This window comes from Myotis lucifugus, unplaced genomic scaffold (assembly GCF_000147115.1).
Source record: "Myotis lucifugus unplaced genomic scaffold, Myoluc2.0 scaffold_439, whole genome shotgun sequence".
Lineage (NCBI taxonomy): Eukaryota > Metazoa > Chordata > Mammalia > Chiroptera > Vespertilionidae > Myotis > Myotis lucifugus.
In genome coordinates this window covers 229,854-236,129 of record NW_005871487.1, presented here as the reverse complement: position 1 = coordinate 236,129, position 6,276 = coordinate 229,854, and the positions used below count along the sequence as shown (strand labels likewise).

General features: G+C 41.7%; 1 non-coding gene across 1 annotated transcript; it reads left to right on the top strand.

The window, feature by feature from the left end:
- The first annotated feature begins 414 nt into the window (after positions 1–414).
- LOC111823279 lies at positions 415–519 on the top strand. Its single transcript, XR_002826304.1, has one exon. It is a non-coding gene; the product is annotated as a U6 spliceosomal RNA (small nuclear RNA).
- The last annotated feature ends 5,757 nt before the right edge of the window (positions 520–6,276 follow it).

Genomic DNA, 6,276 nt, shown 5'->3' with positions numbered 1-6,276 from the left:
ATATATATAACATACATAGAGAAGGACTGAATATATAAAAGTAAAATTCAGTGCTTTTGAATTCTGGAGACGTATGTGTCCTTACTTGTGAGGCAAAATAGTATGAAAATAGAATACAGCTGGCCCTCTGCATCTGCAGGTCCACATAGATAATCCATCTATGGATGAAAAATATTTTCCAGAAAGTTGATCCCAAAACAATACAGGGAAATAGCTACTTACCTAGCATTTACATTGTATTAGGCATCATAAGTAGTCTTGGAGATGATTTAAAGTGTATGAGGTGAGTAATGTGCATACATTATATGCAAGTCATTTTTATAGGGGACTTGAGCATCCATGGACTTTAGTATGTTAGGGATTTCTGGAATCAATTCCACGTGGACACTGAGGAAAGACTAGAATTTGAGAACTGTATTCACGCTGTCAGTACATATACCAAAATTGGAAAGATACAGAGAAGATTAGCGTGATCCCTATGCAAGGATGACACGAACTGGTGAAGCATTCCATATTTTAAAAAACCTATATAATAAAGATGTACTATGCAAATGGTCGTTACATAAGGACCGACTGTGTAAAGACGGGATCACGGATCAGCAGGAGGGTGGGGCAGCAAGCTACAAGCAGGCGGCAGAGAGCTACAGGAGGGGGTAGGTCAGCAAGCTATGAGGCGGGGGGGGGGCAGGGGGAGGGGGAATGACGGGAGCTATAGGAGCATGGCAGCGAGGTACTGGTGCATGGATTTGTGCACAGGGTTACTAGTATAATGATAATTTGAGAGTGATTAAGGCTGGAATCTGAGAGAAACCAACCTGCTTGTAGAATTGATTGGCCTCCTTCAGAATATTCTTTTTACCAGATCACAGTGTCCAAAGGTATTATTTGCTGAGAAATATGTAAAAATTTATGAGTTTTCAGTGTAGTAAAGGAAGTCACCTTTCAATAAGTTTTATAAAATATGCTTAGGTAGAAGTACCTAGCCAGTTCTTGAGCATCTTTGGAAAACTTTGTGTCCTTGAGTGAGAGAGCTTAAAAAGACAGTCAGGTATACCCCACACAAATGAACTGCAGCTTACAAATTAGAGGTACAGAAATAGTCCTCTGAAATAAGAATGAGCACATAGAGTGTGCTGACTATAACAGACTGAGGCTGCAAGGCCACTCAGGAACGTCAGACATTCGGTCCGTGGCAAAGGCTCGTACTGAGGTTTGTTTCACAATGAAGAATATGTTTCACAATGAAGAATATGTTTCACAATGAATAATATGTTTCACAGTGAAGAATATTCAGATGTTATAAATAAAGAACTAAAAGGCATCGGTAAACATTTCTGAGAAAGGTGATTACTCAAATAATAGCCTATGATATTATGTATCTAGAAAAAGTCCCAAACATATGAGAATCTATGAGTAAAGCAATCAAGAACAGAAAAGCTAATATACCATTTCATTTTTCAATAGATTAACTGAATGAAAGAATAACTTACCAAGGAGACTCATCTCAAGGGAACACACATAAGAGTGATTTTTTAAAAAAAGAAACAATATGAAACCTGTTTTTGCATTTTTGAAGAATAAAAGCCTGAAATTTGATTTGGGCTATACTTTTTATACTGCATTCAAGTGGAGGCAATGTTTTTTGTTTGGTTAGTTGGTTTTTGTTTTTGTATATTTTATTTTTAGCTAACAGTCATGTTGGTGCAGTACTGCAAAACTAAAGCCCATGCATCTGTCTGCCTCCAAAGCCATAATCCTTCAGAAGTCCCAATAAAACTCATCTTCTCGAGTGAACCTTAATTCACTTGGTAGTCCCTCAAGGGTATTAACAAATTAAAATATATCTGCATGTACATAGTTATTATGTTATTTTGTTCTAAATGTGGTCTGCTTTGGGATTTTTAAGACTTTCATTTCATTAACTTTTTAAATAAAATCTTTCAGTGTATCAAAATTTTTTGTTTTGCTATAATATACATAGCACAACCTCAAAACATACTGATTCTTACCTATATATATAAAAGCCTAAGCAACCTTTACAACAGAAAAACCAGAATGATCAGAACAACCAGTTGACCAGTCACTATGATGCGCACTGACCACCAGGGGGCAAAGACTTAATGCAGGAGCTGCCCCCTGGTGGTCAGTGTGCTCTCACAGGGGGAGCGCCACTCAGCCAGAAGCTGGGCTCATGGCTGGCAAGCACAGCTGTGGCGGTGGGAGCCTCTCCTGACTCTGGGGCAGAACTACTGCACAATTGCAGCAGGCGCAGCAGGCCAGGATGAGTGCGAGCAGCACAGCACCCAGCCCCAGTTCTGTCTCCTCCCTGGCCACCTGCCGCTTAGTGCACTGCTACATCTGTCTCACAATCCAGGACCTCTCAGGAGCCTAAACCAGCAGTCGGACATCCCCCGAGGGGTCCCGGATTGAGAGAGGGCACAGGCCAGGCTGAGGGACCCCACCTGTGCATGAATTCGTGCACTGGGCCTCTAGTAATAATATAAAAGATTCATGCATTGCATTTATGCCAGCTTGAAGATCACACTCAAGTACTTTGAGTTCAGAGATTTTCTTGGCACTTAATTTAAAGTTATGACATCGTTCTTCCAAATCTGACATTTGTATGATTGGTGGATTGCACTGCAATTTATTAACCTTTATCTTGTTTTTGTGCTCACTGGTTCATCAGATGCCACACTGTCAAAAAAGAAGAGCATTAACAATTTTTCTACTTCTCTGTCAATTAGTGTGTCTTTGCAAGAGCATTGCTGATCATTCATAAATATTTCTTAGCTTGGCTGTAGCCCTTATACTCTCTATAATCTTTATAAAGTTCAGGGAGCTATCTGTCTTTGAATTCTCTAATCTTGTGGATTTATATAGTAGTAAACCCAAGAGCTACTTTCCAGCCCCATGGTGACTACTCATACTCTCTTATTTCTTTGCCAAAACTGCAATTGCTCTCTTTAAAACAACTATTACTTTCAATATTCTTTGAGGGTCTGTCTGTCAAGACTGATTCAGTTTTCATTTCTGGCTTTAAGAATAATATATCACTCACTCACTATTACATTCTGCTAGTATAAATTTAATAATTATAAATAAATGATCAGGGAATGACACATTTATTTTTAAATGGAATGTTAGGAGTATTCTGGGTTACTGAGAATCTCGGCCCCTGGTTTCTACTTCCTGATTTCTACTTCATTTAAGATTTTCATTTAGCTTGAAATTTAGCTTAGAAATATTATTCTTGTTTTCTCTATTTAAATATAGACATACTGGTTATTTTTCCTCAAAAAATTTTTTTGTAATCCTCTCCTTGAACTAAGGTTTGTTCATCTCATTTTTCTATGAATATCCTTATACTCAATAGTTGCATGCTCTTGCAAAACAAACAAGCAAATCATTCCAGAATAATGAGGGGCTTCCAGGCTATAGTGAGTACCTTAGATTTCCAATGATCTAAAGCTGGGGTTATCCCATTTCTTTGTCCCTTTGCCCTTCTATACAGGAGTCCTATAGGCAGTATGTCAGGATATTGTGTTTCAATGTAAAAGAAAACCTGAATTAGATTCATTAAACCACAATATTTTATAACATTTGCTTCTCAAAATTTGAAGAGAGATAATCCTAGGATTCATTTAGTTACTTGAAAATATTAGAAATCTGGGTTGACAATTCTGCAATTCATTTTGCTCTTTTCATCATGTTATAAGAATTACGAAAACCTCTAAATATCATGTGATAATATCCCAAGTGGGAAGGAAGAGAAACTCTTTTCTCATATGATTATTAAATAAGGAAATAAAATTCTTCTCTGAAAATATTTTTATTGGCCAAAATTGGGTCATATAGACACCCGAATCCAATCTCTGCAAATAAATATCATGGAATAATCACTATTAGCTTTGAACAATCATGATTCAAACCTCAGAGCTGTTGTATGAGAACACTACTCTTTTGACTTCACCCTTGGGAACCTAAATTTAAATGAAATTGGTTTTCCAAAACAGCTAGGAACAAAGGGGAATAGATGTTGTATGGATAACCAATATTGGTCACTATAGACACTTTGTTCTGTATTTGAAAATTATCCATTTGAAGGCTTTTGCTAACTCCCTTAGAATAGAATTAAAAGTGCTACCCATAGAAACAAAAATCATTAAGTGGCATACATAAAATACCTATATACACATGATCATAAGAATATATATGTGTATGTGTGTATGCATATGTACATACATATATATATATGCATGTATAGATGAATAAATGTTATATTCATTAATCTCTACATATGTTTATACTAGAGGCCCAGTGCATGAAATTCATGCACTCGGGGGGGAGGGGTCCCTAGGCCCAGCCTGTATCCTCTCATAGTATGGGATCCCTGTGATCGATCGCCCCACCCACCTGCCACAGCCTACCAGCCTGTGTCCTAGGCCTTCATCTGAAGTGTGATCATGGGGCAATGGCCGGGCACCCTGCCAATCACATCGCACTTGCCTTGACTGGCCTGGCGCCAGTGGGTATCATAGCATGGTTGTCCGGATGGTCATTCTGCTGTTCGGGGTTCAGTCGATTTGCATATTTTGCTTTGATTATTATAGATATGTGCATATAAAAACATATTTAATACATATGTATATTCATGTGTACAAGTGTGCTATTTCTTCTCCTAGATGACTATTTCATATAATAATACAATATTACATCCTTTTCATTAACATGTTTTGCTGATAACTTGATATTTTTTGCCCACGTAAGCTAAAATTGACAAAAATGTTTTGATATTTACAATGTAGAATGTGATATTTTGATATACACAAATATTATTAAACAACTAGTGGCCCGCTGCACAAATTTGTGCACATTGAAAGATAATTAATTCATTAGAAGAAATATTTTAATATTGCTATTTGCCCTTTCTCTATAATAGAAGTGTCAATAAAATTCATGATCAACAATGACAGATGGAAACCCATGTGTGCCAGTGAGAGCTTTATCCTATCTAATAAAAGGAACCATGGTAATTAGCCGTATATCCGCTACCCTTCCCATTGGCTAATCAGGGCGATATGCAAATTAACTGCCAACCAAGATGGCGGCCAGCAGCCATGCACTGAAGCGAACAGGGAGGCTTGCTTGCTCCAGTGACAGCGGACTCCAACGTTCCCTGCCTGACTTGCCGGCCTCTCAGCTGCAACTCTAAGCAACTATGTTGCAAATATAGAAGCTAAACAAAACCCCAGAAATCTGCGTTAGTCAGCCAGGCTTCAGCCAACTGGACCGCAACATTGTATCAAATACAGAAGGTAAAGGCCAGAAACCTGCTTTCAGCAGCGAGGCCTCAGAGATAAAGCTGGCCCAGAATAGAAAAAAGAAAAAGAAAAAAAGGAGCAGTTGGGAGCTTCAGTCACCCGCCAGCCTGAAAACGGCCCTCAGCCCCTCACCCAGAATGGCCAGGCACCCCAGTGGGGAACCCCACCCTGATCCAGGACACCCTTCAGGGCAAACCAGTCGGCCCCCACCCATGCACCAGGCCTCTATTCTATATAGTAAAAGGGTAATATGCCTCCTGGCACCGGGATCAACAGAGCCGCGAGGCCTCCAGGCACTGGGATCAGTGTGACAGGGGGCAGCGCCCAAACCCCCTGATAGCCCTGCAGCTCTGTGTGTGACAGGAGGCGGGGCCACAACCTCCCTATCCGCTCTGCTCTGTTCGTGACAGGGGAAGGCGCCCCAACCCCCTGATCAGCCCTGCTCTGTGCCTGATAGGGGGGAGCTCCCCAACCCCCTGATCGCCCTGCAGCTCTGTGTGTGACAGGGTGCAGCACCCCAACCCCCTGATCGTCTCTGCTCTGTGGGTGATAGAGGGCGGCGCCCCAACCCCACCCCCCACGGGCCCTGCTCTGTGTGTGACGGGGTAGAGCCATAACCTCCCCATAGGCCCTGCCCTGAGTGTGAAAGTGGCGGCGCCCCAACCCCCTGATCGGCCCTGCTCTGTGTGTGACAGGGGGCAGTGCCTCAACTCCCCTATCGGCCCTACTCTGTGAGTGACAGCGGGGAGCTCCTCAACTCCCTGATGGGCCCAGCTCTGTGTGTGACAGAGGGGAGCTCCCCAACCCCCTGATTGCCCTGCGGCTCTGTGTGTGACAGGGGGAGCTCCTCAAACCCCTGATCGGCCCTGCTCTGTGTGTGACAGGGTACGGAGCCCCAACCCCCCTGATGGGCCCTGTTCTGTGCATGACAGGGGGCAGCGCCCCAACCCCC